The sequence below is a fragment of the Camelina sativa genome, chromosome 19 (assembly GCF_030686135.1).
Source record: "Camelina sativa cultivar CO46 ecotype springtype chromosome 19, ASM3068613v1".
NCBI lineage: Eukaryota > Viridiplantae > Streptophyta > Magnoliopsida > Brassicales > Brassicaceae > Camelina > Camelina sativa.
This window is the reverse complement of record NC_141898.1, coordinates 27,054,639-27,068,656: the sequence shown is the minus strand read 5'-3', so window position 1 is coordinate 27,068,656 and position 14,018 is coordinate 27,054,639. Positions and strand designations below refer to the sequence as shown.

The 14,018-nt window shown below is 39.5% G+C and overlaps 1 non-coding gene and 1 pseudogene across 1 annotated transcript; both read right to left on the bottom strand.

The window, feature by feature from the left end:
- Positions 1 to 313: 313 nt before the first annotated feature.
- On the bottom strand, positions 314 to 12,818 carry LOC147921112 (uncharacterized; annotated as a pseudogene).
- Positions 3,709 to 3,815, bottom strand: LOC147921113 (small nucleolar RNA R71). The gene has a single exon (XR_015591870.1). It is a non-coding gene; the product is annotated as a small nucleolar RNA R71 (small nucleolar RNA).
- Positions 12,819 to 14,018: the final 1,200 nt, after the last annotated feature.

Here is a 14,018-nt window from a genome sequence, read left to right as displayed (position 1 = left end):
ACACACGACACAAAAAAGTTGAAAGCTCTAAACTGTACTTGAGCATCCAACAGATTCTTATCCACAAACAAAAGGTCCATCTTTACACTGCTCTTCCAAAACAAAGCCAAGACTCCACACTTCCCTACCGGATCCACCGTATATACACGATCATACCCCATCCACTCCTATAGATCCACTAGCACGTCTCATTTATGCATCGTTTCCATCAAGAACAACATCTCCGGGAAATGCTTTTTATGCATCTCCTTTAGACGAGGAATTGTCAAGTCATGAGACCGTCCCAATCCTTGACAATTCCAGCTTAAAACGCTCAGTAGAAAGTAGGCAGTCCCCCCTTTGGGACCACCTCTTGAGGATTAAGCTTTAATTGTTTTACAGTGCTTGTATCCTCATCATCTGCTTTTCTTTTCACCAATAAGCCCATCTGTATCCCTTCCCTCATATCCTCCTCATTCCTCTCTGAATCTGTTTTAGATATTTTAGGCTTCCTGGCATTTTTCATCGGTCTCTTCCTGTCCTTTTTCTTCCCTTTGCCACTCTCAATCCCGGAGGAACCAGCCACAAATGAGGTACTTCCATAAACCGTTGAATTATGATTTACAATCCTAGAGGAACCAGCTTCATTAAGGTAGGCTCCATAAACTGTTGGATTATTCTGCAAAGGTTGAGATAAAGCTAAGGCAGTTTGAGGAACTTCCTGTGTTTCCCCTTGATCCTTCTTCACTAGCCACATTCTATCCTCTCCTACCGCTTGGCTCTTATCGTTCATTTTAGTAATTCCCATCCTTTCCTTTTCTGCATTCCCAGTAAGATCATAGTTGAAAACTCTACCTTTTCCTTTATTGACATCCTGATGGAAGAAAGGTAGGGGCTCTAATCGCAGTATTGATTTCTGAGCAAACAGATCTCTCTCCACCTCCCTTACTGACGTCTTCACTTTATCAATCCGGAGCAACTTTTCTTCTTCAGAAGAGACTCTTAGGTATTGTATCATTCCTTCCAAGACAGTGGCTGAGATCCCAGGTCTCCCTGAAACAGGATCAATTCCCACTTGATCTTCTTTCAGCACTCCAAATAAAGGGTCAGTCATTTTCAGCACCGGAGCCTTTACCAATTTTACAACTGGTATTGATGTTCATATATTTTACTCTGTTTTCCCTTAATATATTCACATCTTTTGCATCTTTTGCTATCCATTTTGACCATTATTGCATAGATTTAGGACTGTTCTTGCATTAGAGTTTAGTTGCATTGCATTTGCATCTTTTCATGCATAAACAGGTGATTTTGGAGCTGAAGGAGCATGGAAGCAATGCTGAGGAGAAGTGAAGCAATCATGAGGAGAAAACAAAGGAGATAAGGCTGAAGAACCAAGGTCCGGAGTCCAACTCGACTGCCCACTCGACCAGACACTCGACCGTGTGCTGAGAGGGACTCAATCGAGTGGGAGGAGCACAAGAGGAGCCAACTCGACCGAGCACCATGTCGAGTTGGTCGAGCCGCCTGGCTATTTTGTCTTTTAGCGTTTTTAGGGCTTCCACTACTTTTTCTATATAAGGGCTTGTACCTGCAGCCACCAAAAAAAGCCCAGCTTTTTAGAGAGTCAAAAACCTAGTCTTTACCTTTTTGGGATTATTCCTTTTGCATTTTAATTTTCTTAGATCTTGTACTTCTTTTAAAGGAGAAAAAGACTAAATTCTTCAATATTGTTGGTTTCATAACTTTCTTAATATTGAGAATTTGAGTTTGGTTCTTTCTTCAATATTGTAGATCTTTGATTTATCTTTCTAATGATGCAAGTTTCAGTATTTTCTGGGTTTATGACTTTATTGTTCATCATGTATGCTTGTGAGTAGTTGCTTAGGATCTTAAGGATGGGTTAGGCTGGGTTGTGTTTGAGGTTGGTTTGATTTGGTCAAGCTTGATTGTTGTAGATCTCTTCTAGGCTAGATGTTCTTAATGATGATCCTATATCTGAGAGGGTAGGATCTGATTTCAAGCCTCTTAGCATCACACCATTGTCGAAGGAGCATAGATAAGGCTAGATCTAGAGACTATCATTAGGCTTGCTAAGAGATTAGAAGTCTTGTTTGATTTTTGACATATTGCTTAATGCATGCTTGTGTAGATTCTTTACTTTGTGAGAACAAGTCTAGAGATGCATGAGTTTGATTGTTTCTTGCCATGAGAGTGGATTAAACATGTCTTAGAAATATATGTCTAGAGATTAACTCAAGTTGTTTGAGATTTGTTGACCAAGTTAGATGACCTCAATCATAGTCCAGCCCATGAATCCCTCCTCAAGACCTTTCTTGTTTATTGATTTCTTAGCTTAAATCATGTTGTTTGATCGTTGTTTGATTCGTTTTGGTATTGCTCTGTTTTTCTTGTGTTGCTCTGTTTTGCGTATTCGTCCAGCTCGACCCTGCACTCGATCTACACTCGATCAAGTGCTTGCTCGAGTTCCAACCCATAACTTGTGTTTATGATTTATGTTTGTCCTGTTTCGTTCTAGTTGCATTTCTGTTGCATTCATTTAGTATCTTGTTCATTACTTACCTTGCATTAGTTCAATACTTGCATTTTCATAGTTTCTATTTCTGTTTGTCATAATCATTCTGTTCCATTTGTATTTAGCTCCTAGTTCTTGTAGTTTTACTTTCTGCACTTTCCATTTCATCATAGGATTGTTAGTGACAAACAACCTTTACATTTGGCTTGACTTAGACTCATATGCACATCTTGATTGTTCACAAACACTCAGAATGGATTGACACCTCTTATACTACAACTGCATAAGGGGAATTGAAACACCCTGCCATCCATTCATTCATAAGTCATCATTCCATACATCATTCAACCAACCATACAAAAATATGTGTTTCAATTTGGCGCCGTTGCCCATTTGAGTTTGTTTTGTGACATTTAGGATCATTATTAGTCTAAGATTAAGTTCGTTTATACACTTGTGAAGTTACTGAACTCGAATCTTCCTTTGCTTGGCTGTCTTGAGTTTCAGGTACCCACTCGACCAACCACTCGACCACCACTCGACCGAGTAGTGGTCGAGCACTTGATCGAGTCAGAAGCCGGATCCAAATAGCCATCACTTCCTAGTCGACTCGACCACCCACACGAGCCTGCGCTCGACCGTGTACCTGTTCGAGTCTGTACTCGAGTTTGTTGATGCACACAAGGTCAAAAGGCAAAGACAGTCTTCAAAGGCCTATTGACAACATCCATAGGCTACAAAACGGTTTGAGACATAAGCAAAGAAGAGTAGTTCAAGAACAAGAAGAACAAGTAGTCATGGAGCAGCAAGATAACCATGATCATAGACCTAGACACATTGGTGTTGGGGATGCACCTAACACACACAACCAAAGAGCTGGTATTGTGCCTCCTGCTGTGGCCAATAATAATTATGAAATCAAGAGTGGATTGATCTCCATGATACAAGCCAACAAATTTCATGGGTTGCCAATGGAGGATCCTCTAGATCACCTTGATGAGTTTGACAGAATATGTGGACTCACAAAAATCAATGGAGTAAGTGAAGATGGCTTCAAGTTAAGGTTATTCCCATTTTCCCTTGGAGACAAAGCTCATCTATGGGAGAAGACTCTTCCTACTGGAGCTATAACCACATGGGATGCATGCAAGAAAGCTTTTCTGGCCAAGTTCTTCTCCAATGCAAGAACTGCTAGGTTGAGGAATGAAATTTCTGGGTTTGCTCAAAGGAATAATGAGAGCTATTGTGAAGCTTGGGAAAGGTTTAAAGGATTCCAGACTCAGTGTCCTCACCATGGCTTCAGCAATGAGTCCCTTCTAAGCACTTTGTATAGAGGAGTGCTTCCCAAAATAAGAATGCTTCTTGATACAGCTTCAAATGGCAACTTCCTCAACAAGAATGTGGAAGAAGGATGGGAATTGGTTGAGAACCTTGCTCAGTCAGATGGTAATTATAATGAAGATTATGATAGAACCATAAGGATCCCCTCCACTGATCAAGAGGACAAACACAAGCATGATTTAAAGATGGTCAATGAGAAGCTTGACAAGATTCTCCTAAGCCAGTCAAAAACCATTCACTTCATTGGTGAAGAAGAAGCTCCAGTCCAAGAAGGAGATAGGGAGTTTGCTGAGTTGTGTTATATGCAGAACCAAGGAGGAGGATACAAAGGCTACAACCAAGGTGGAGGATTCAAGCAGAACAACCTCTCTTATAGGAGCACTAATGTAGCCAACCCTCAAGACCAAGTCTATCCACCTCCTCAGCCTCAACAACAGAACAACTATGCACCCAAGCAGCACCAACAAGTGTTCCAGCCCCAATTGTGTCCCCCACCAGGGTTTCAGACTAACCAAGGCCAGGAACAAGACCTAAGAGCAATGATACAACAGCTGTTGATTGGGCAAACCAATGGAAAGATTGAGGAAGCCAAACAGTTTGCTGAGTTGAATCAAAGGTTAACATCACAGTATAATGATCTCAATATGAAGTTTGAAGGTCTGAACTCAAGAGTGAAGTATATGGAGATCAATATAGCATCTACTTCAGCTCCAAAACCCACCCAACTCCCTGGAAAAGCAGTTCAAAACACAAGGGAGTTTACTGCCAAAGCCATTCATATCTTTGAAGAAAAAGTCACTGGGGACAGTGAAGTTCAAGTTGGGGAGGATTGGTCATTTTTTGAAGCTCAGAGTGAAGTCTATGCAAAGTAGTCTGAATCCGGTATTGCACTCGACCAGGTGCTCGAGCAAGCACTCGACCGAGTGAGTGTTCGAGTGGTCGATCGAGCTGAAGAGTCAGAAGCTGTCAAGCCTGCTAAGTACATCCCTCCTGCTTACAAGCCTCCACTAGCATTCCCAGGGCGTTTCAAGGCACAAAAGCTTAAGGAACTAAGGCAAATCATTGAGAAAAAAGAAATGTTGGCTTTGCAACAAGAGGAAGAGAAAGCTTTGAAAGAAGAGGTTGTGATTGAGAAACAAGAAGAAGTGATGGCCATACAAGAGATCATCATTGCTTACCAAGAAGAAGAGAGAGGACCTGCCTTGGAACAGTATGATCCATATCCTCTCTATAAGGATTTTTTGCTTGAATTATCAAAGAAGAAGGCTCAAGCTCAAGATGAGAAGGATCTTGAAGACCTTGGAGGAGTAATCATCCCAATTAATCTTAAGGATCCAGGTCCATTCTATCTGCCTTGCACACTTAGTTATCTTCACTACAACCAGTGCTTATGTGACTTGGGAGCATCTATCAGTGTGATGCCCTATTCTATAGCACAAAAGCTTGGGCGCACTGACTTCAAGTCCACCAACCTTCATATATGCCTAGCTGATGGTTCAAACAGAGATGTGGTTGGCAAGTTGGAGAATATTCTAGTCAAGATAGGAAAAGCAAGGGTTCATACAGATTTTGTGGTATTGGAGATGGAAAAGGAACCTGAAGATCCTATCATCCTTGGGAGGCCATTCTTAGCCACAGTTGGAGTTGTTATTGATGTTAAGGAAGGTCTTGTGACCTTGAACATTTCTGAGGGTATAGCTATGAAGTTTAACATCTATAACCCAACCAACCTTCCTACCATTGATGATCAACCTTTTACTATGAAGGACAAACGTGGTCATGAAGGTTTAAGTGAAGAGGCAACTCCAAAGGACAATCTCTCTCTTCAAGAAGATTCTATGGAAAAGCTTAGGAGGTCAGTTCAAGAGTTGACTGGTATGGTTAAAGATCTCCAAGTCAAGCTAAACAAGAGGTCTTTGAGGAAAGCAAGACCAAGGCTCAAAATCAAGAAGAAATATAGTTTGTGTGTTAAGGGTGAGGTGATCAAGGATCAGACTCACAGTGATCAAGAAGTACCAGGGAGGATTTCATCACCTCCTTGGTATCTAAACAAAGCCTAAGAAGGCAACCAAATTCAAGCTTAGTGACTCTAAACAAGCTCACTAGGGAGGAAGTCCCTAAGGTATCCTTTGTAAATATGCTTTATTTTCTTAGTAGTTTTGATGTGTTTTCTTTTATGTTTGTGTTGGACAGGCCTTTCAATGAAAGTGTAGATGAGTATGGAGAGATTTGGACTTGGGGAAGGAGATTCGCAAGCCCACTCGACCAGCCCATGAGAGGTACTCGACCGAGTTGGCAAAGAAGTAAGGCCCACTCGATTCTCATTTCTCTAGAATGATCGAGTGGAGGGAAGAAAAAGAAGAAAATTTTGGAAATTTCAAACTTTGGTCAAGGAGCTCGACCACGTGCTGGTTGAGTGTAGGGTCGAGTGGCATCAAAAAGCAGGTCAAAGATTCCTATTTCAAATTTGAATGGTATGGACGCTCCACCCTTGTCTCCTTGTCCCCTTAGCTTCTTTAAATAGAGCCTCACACGATCCTATATCTCTCACACTCTCTCATTTGCTCAAAACAACTAAAATCAAGTTTTAAAATCTCTCTCAAAGTTCATCATTTGCTCAAGCTTAGCTCTTTTAAGTTTTTGGGTCACTAACCTATTAACCTTAAGCTTTGAGTCTATTCCCTTCAGTTCTATTCGAAAATGTCTTCAAGAATTACTAGGAAGTCTCAACAAGCGGTTGCAAGCTCCATGGAACGTTGTGATGATCGCCTACAATCAAGGAGAGAAGCTGGAAGAACCACTCGATGCCCTACTCGAGCATGCACTCGACCGAGTGGTGGTCCGAGTGGTCGATCGAGTCAGATGCCGTGTTCAAGAAATCAGTCAGTTGAGGAAGATCCTGAGAGAACTGAAAGTGAAGAAGAAAGGGAGCCAACTCTTAGTGAGTTCATGAGGAGAAACAAGGCCAAGGGGAAGAGGCCAGCAGTTGAGATTGAACAAGAGGAGATTGAAAGTGAAAGTGAGGAAGAAAGTGAAGAAGAAGAGTTAGAGGATGATGGAGAAGCATAATCTTGTGGATTCACAAAGAGACAACTTTATGAAGCCTTCATGAGAATGGAGTTCCTAGGAACTAGGTATCCACACAAGGAAACCATGGAGATCCTAGCCATTGATAAAGATGTGGAATATCTGTTTGAGAAGAGAAACCTAATCAAGTTCATGGGGCTTTGCATGGAGGGGTATAAAGAAGAAAGTTGTGAGTTTCTAGCCACAGTCAAGCTGCACACATATGCAAGGAAGAATGATGAGTTTGGAGCTGGTCATATTGCTTTCACAATCAAGGGAAAGAACTATGAGCTTTCATTGAAGAAGATAGCAAATGTGTTTGGTTTTGAAGTTGGTAGTAATAGGAGCTTGATGATACCAAGAGAGGAGCTCTATGCCATTTGGGAAACCATTGGAGACAACATCACCTATTCATCCTCCAAGACCAAGAGTTCAAAGATAAGAAGCCCAGTCCTAAGGTACTTCCACAAGGCCTTAGCAAATACATTCTTTGCTATGAAGGAGACTGGAAATCTCAATGAGGGTGAGCTCAAGATAATTGACATGGCTCTCAATGGAATCATCCTTGAGGCAAGAAATGGAACCATCATTCTTGGGACCACTGTGGAGACTGAACTTGCAATGGTGCTCATTGACCACATGATATATTTGAGAAGTTGGGTAGGCAAGCTACAAAACAAAGGGTCAAGAGGAGCCTTAGCCATTGGAGGCATCATCACTCCAATACTACAGGCTGCCAAGGTCCCACTTAGAGGAGAGAAGGTTTTGCCAAGATGGATTGACTCAAGCTACCTCACCTCTACTCTCATATTGGGCAAGGAAATGCATCAAGGAAATCACATCTTCAACTTTGAGCTTCCAACAGTTGGGAAAAAACAGTTGATCTTACCTAACCAAGAGCTCACCACCATTCAAAAAGGAGCTAACATTGACTTTTGGCCAGCTGATGAGTTCTTGTTTGATGGGATAGTTCAACCTAGAGTTGATGAAGCTGGAGATGTACAAATGGCTGATGGGGAGGAGCAATTTTACTTTGAAGATTATGAGTCCAACCCAAGGGATAGTAGAGGAGTGAGAGAGACTAGCAAGAGGTTGACTCTCCTACAAAAGTGGAGCAAGTGGCATGGGAAGAGGTTTGATAAGCTTAAGAAGAAGGTGACCAATATGGCTAAGTCCATCAAGGGCCTAAAAAAGGAGATTGCTGAGCTGAAGAGTGCAAACTCATCTCCAAGCCATTCAAGCCCTTTGAGGAGGAGTAGCTCAACTAGAGCACTCTCAAGAGTTGTAAACCCTGTGGAACCAGCTAGAGCTTCAATGTACGAGCCAAATCATAGAAGAGGAGTTCAAGTAGCCGAGACCAACAATTTTCGAGGCACTCGACCGGGTCACTCGAGCACCCACTCGACCGAGCACCCCAGATGCACTCGGCCGAGTTCCAGCCCAGATCACCTTATGGCTTCCCACCTCCAGCTTCTTATCCAGGATATCCAGGTTACCCTCCCATCCCACCCCATTACTTCATGGATCCAGCACTCTACCAACAGTTCTACCAGCAAAAAGTCAGAATTTTGACACTCGCGGTCCAGCTCGACCCCCCCCCCCCCACTCGAGCACGTACTCGACCGAGTCCCAGTCGATTCCCATCGTCGAGCTGCCCCAATCTCCACCTCCAAGTCATCAGCAAGACCCCAACTACACCTTTGACAGCATGCAAGAGGATGTGGACAGTTTCTTCTCCAATCCTTGAGGTACCACTATCACCTCCCCTTGTAAATACCATTGCATTTGATGTTGTGTTTTGTTTTTGATTTTAAATCCTCTTACAAATTTCTTTCACACAGAGGACTGTGTGATTTAAGTTTGGGGGAGGGTTTGAGATAGCATTTGATATTGTGTTTTGTGTTCTTATTTCAAATTTTTAGCATCATCATGTTAGTATTTGCATAGCATCTAAGACATAGAAAAACTCTAAAAATTTGAAATTTTTTGCAAAAATCTTTATAAAAAAAAGAGTGTTCATGTAGTTTCCATTGCATATTAGGATCTTGTTTAGCATGTTTCATGTAGGATTGTATATTATTTGCATTAGGGATCTATGATGAGCTTTGCCTTGTTAGTTTGCTTGATTCACTAGACTAGGATCAATGCCCAAGTTAATAGTACTTTGATGCTAGTTGAGTGGTTAGAAGCATAATATTGAACCAAGCCTTGAATTCCTGCATTGCATTTGGTCTAAATTGAAGCATGTTGTGATTTGACACCATTTCCTACTTATAAGAACTTAATATTGACTGTTAAATATCAATGTGTGCATTGCTTTAAACTCATGGATACCATATACATATTTGGATCATCTTTCTCCTTTTTACCACTCTTGTTGATCCAAGTAGCTGATTGAATCATTAAAATCAGTTTCCAATACCCTTAACCAACCCTTCTTTCAAGCCATGTTTATTCTTGAGTGTGTGAGGCCTTTTTGGGATTGAGCTTGGTAGAAAGTGTTAGGTTTGAACTGACAAAAATAATGCCTTGTGTAGTTCTAGTTTGTATTTTCCAAACTAGATAAGACTAGGTGATTTCATTGTTGGGTTTGGGATTTGGTTGTTTGAAAAAGAAAGAAAAGAAAAGAGGAAAAGAGAAAGAAAAGGTTAGAGTCTTTAGGAGGGGAATATTTTTAAGTAAAATCAAAGTCTAGTGAAAGAATAGGAAGTATGATATTATTTAAAGATGGTTTCAGTCAAAGATAATAAAGAAAGAAAAAGAAGAGTTTAGCAAAATGCTTTTATGTCTTAAGAATAAGAAGAAAATAAAACCATAGCAAATAAGTAAGAATCTCTCATTCCACTAGAAAGATCAAATAAGAAACCTCTCCTAAAACTTTAAAATCAAAAGAGAAAAGGGTGAAAGAGAAGAGAAGAAGTTAAAGGGTAGCACTAGGATCAATTGGGTTTAGATTGATAGGATAAACACTTTGGGTGCCTTTGGGTAGACAAGGTTTTGTTCTTGTATGTGTCTAAGTGTTCTTACCTTTAGCATTCTTCTAAAACTCAATCTATTTTTGTGAGAGAACCTTGGTATTGATAAGCCCCACTCTAAAGAGAGACCATCATTGTCTCTAAACCTTTTACTACCAAGCCAAATGAGTTTAAGCATTGCATAGAATTGATTCATGTTCTTGATTAATGAATGTTAAAGGAAATGGTTGATTTGAATGCATGTGGACATCTAAGGCTCAAATCAGTAAAGGTTGTGATATGCTTGTCTAAAATCTCTAAGTACAGCTCATTCAACTTGCATCATAGTACTAGTAACTTGGACATTGATTCTAGATGGTCTATTTGCAAGCTTTAGGAGCTGAGATCCCACTTTCAACCCTCACCTACCTACTTATGTCTTGATTATTTGCTTGAGGGCAAGCAAAGACTAAGTTTGGTGGTGTTGATGTTCATATATTTTACCCTGTTTTCCCTTAATATATTCACATCTTTTGCATCTTTTGCTATCCATTTTGACCATTATTGCATAACTTTAGGACTGTTCTTGCATTAGAGTTTAGTTGCATTGCATTTGCATCTTTTCATGCATAAACAGGTGATTTTGGAGCTTAAGGAGCATGGAAGCAATGCTGAGGAGAAGTGAAGCAATCATGAGGAGAAAACAAAGGAGCTAAGGCTGAAGAACCAAGGTCCGGAGTCCAACTCGACTGCCCACTCGACCAGACACTCGACCGTGTGCTGAGAGGGACTCGATCGAGTGGGAGGAGCACAAGAGGAGCCAACTCGACCGAGCACCAGGTCGAATTGGTCGAGCCGCCTGGCTATTTTGTCTTTTAGCGTTTTTAGGGTTTCCACTATTTTTTCTATATAAGGGCTTGTACCTGCAGCCACCAAAAAAAGTCCAGCTTTTTAGAGAGTCAAAAACCTAGTCTTTACCTTTTTGGGATTATTCCTTTTGCATTTTAATTTTCTTAGATCTTGTACTTCTTTTAAAGGAGAAAAAGACTAAATTTTTTAATATTGTTGGTTTCATAACTTTCTTAATATTGAGAATTTGAGTTTGGTTCTTTCTTCAATATTGTAGATCTTTGATTTATCTTTCTAATGATGCAAGTTTCAGTATTTTCTGGGTTTATGACTTTATTGTTCATCATGTATGCTTGTGAGTAGTTGCTTAGGATCTTGAGGATGGGTTAGGCTGGGTTGTGTTTGAGGTTTGTTGGATTTGGTCAAGCTTGATTGTTTTAGATCTCTTCTAGGCTAGATGTTCTTAATGCTGATCCTATATCTGAGAGGGTAGGATCTGATTTCAAGCCTCTTAGCATCACATCAATGTCTAAGGAGCATAGATAAAGCTAGATCTAGAGACTATCATTAGGCTTGCTAAGAAATTAGAAGTATTGTTTGATTTTTGACATATTGCTTAATGCCTGCTTGTGTAGATTCTTTACTTTGTGAGAACAAGTCTAGAGATGCATGAGTTTGATTGTTTCTTGCCATGAGAGTGGATTAAACATGTCTTAGAAATATATGTCTAGAGATTAGCTCAAGTTGTTTGAGATTTGTTGACCAAGTTAGATGACCTCAATCATAGTCCAACCCATGAATCCCTCCTCAAGACCTTTCTTGTTTATTGATTTCTTAGCTTAAATCCTGTTGTTTGATTCGTTTTGGTATTGCTCTGTTTTTTTTGTGTTGCTCTGTTTTGCGTATTAGTCCAGCTCGACCCTGCACTCGATCTACACTCGATCGAGTGCTTGCTCGAGTTCCAACCCAGAACTTGTGTTTATGATTTATGTTTGTCCTGTTTCATTCTAGTTGCATTTCTGTTACATTCATTTAGTATCTTGTTCATTACTTACCTTGCATTAGTTCAATACTTGCATTTCCATAGTTTCTATTTCTGTTTGTCATAATCATTCTGTTCCATTTGCATTTAGCTCCTAGTTCTTGTAGTTTTACTTTCTGCACTTTCCATTTTATCATAGGATTGTTAGTGACAAACAACCTTTACATCTGGCTTGACTTAGACTCATATGCACATCTTGATTGTTCACAAACACTTAGATTGGATTGACACCTCTTATACTACAATTGCATAAGGGGAATTGAAACACCCTGCCATCCATTCATTCATAAGTCATCATTCCATACATCATTCAACCAACCATACATAAATATGTGTTTCAGGTATCCCTGCTTTCCTAGCATCTTCTGCATCATGTTTCTTTCTGAGGATAAGAGGACAAGACTCTCTATCGTGTGTCATCCGTTGGCACTCAAAAAACCTTTTTTGCACCCTTTCATACTCAAAGTTAACAGAAGTCGAACCCCCTTTAGGCAAGTTAACTATCTTTGATCCTCTCAGAGGCTTCAAAACATCAAATAAAACCTTAACCCTGATATAGTCTTGGATCTGAGGCTTCTTAGGATCAAAAGCCACCTCTGTGACCTGCCCAACTATTTCTCCTAAGGTTGTAAGCGCCTCCCTTGTATAGTAGTTAATTGGAAGATTCCACATCTGAACCCACATGGGCGTGAACTGTAGATAGTTATCTGGAGGATTCTCGTACCACCGGTCGACTACTATCATCCACTCATTGAAGGTATGGACACCTTTCTCCAGCACCTCTTCTAGATCATGCTCCGATGTGAAAAAAAAACTGGAATCTTTCCTTTGACAGGGCAACCCCTCTAGTCCTTCCAAGTTATTGCCATTTGCGAGGCATATTCCGGATCAGTTGATCCATCGGTTGACACTCTGGATTTAGAGTTCTGCCAACCAAGCTTAGAGCATTTTGTTCACACGACGAGTACTCTGGTAAATTTGGCATCTCAAACGGGATATCTTCTTCTTCCAAGGACATAGCCATGAGCGCTCTATCCATAGCAGAAGACATGACTTACTTCAAACCCGATTACTTCTAGATCTGAGATCTAAAATCCAATCACTAAACTTTAGCTGTTTAGACCTGCGATTCAACGCCCACACCTTAAGCCCGTCGAATCTACTTCCTTCGTCCTAAAATTTCCTTTGAAAAGTAATCTACACCCAAATCAGCATAAGAACCCTAGTTTCCTTTGAGATAATCTTGGTGAAAATCGATTAAACACGCGTAAACAGGTTGAAAGGTCGTAATGGAGAGTGCTTTACTCCGGTCAAATCTCTCTTCTACCCCTAATGGAAGACACTAGTTTAGAAAGAGGGTCCTAAGCGAAAACTTTCGAACAATACATAATATATGATGTTTAATCTCTAAAATATCATTAAAATATGATATATAAAATATACTCTCTCCGTTTCAAAATATATGATGTTTTAACTAAAGCACGCAGAATAAGAAGTCTTTACTTTTAACAAGTTCAACTAATCAGAAACAATACTGCATAATATAAAATACTAAACTAATCTAAAAGTTGCATAGAAAAATGAAAACATCCTATATTATGAAACAAAAAACTTCTCTAAAACATCTTATATTATGAAACGGAGGGAGTATATTTTAAAATATCATTAAAAATCTAAACCGACATGTAATTTCTTTTAACAGTAAAATCTAAACCCTAATCTCATGTGTCAACTCAAACCGATATGTAATCTATTTTCTATTATAAAATATAAACTTTAATTCTCATTTGTCAACTCAAACTGGATGTGTAATCTTTTTTATTTATAAAATCTAAATTTTAATTCTCATTTGTTAACGTAAACTAATATTTATTCTCTTTTATATTGTAAAATCTAAACCATATTTATAAATCTAAACCAACATATAACCTCATGAATCAAAACTTAATAATATTTCTAGTTTTCTAAAAATACTAATTTTTTTATTAGTTGGCATAATTTGATTGGTTGAAAAAATGAAATGAACGAATTGGGGTGAATAGTATTTCCCTGATTTTTTTTTTCCTCATGGCATTTTTGATCTCTGTTTCTCAACTCTATACCAAAAAAATGATGTTTAGGTGTATATTTTGATTTCTACTACCATCTTTGAGTCTTTCATTAGCATCAACACATCCTTAGAAAATGATACAGTTGATTCTCTATAAACCATCCCTTAAGAGCAAATAGATAACAAAAAAAAAAACTTAAG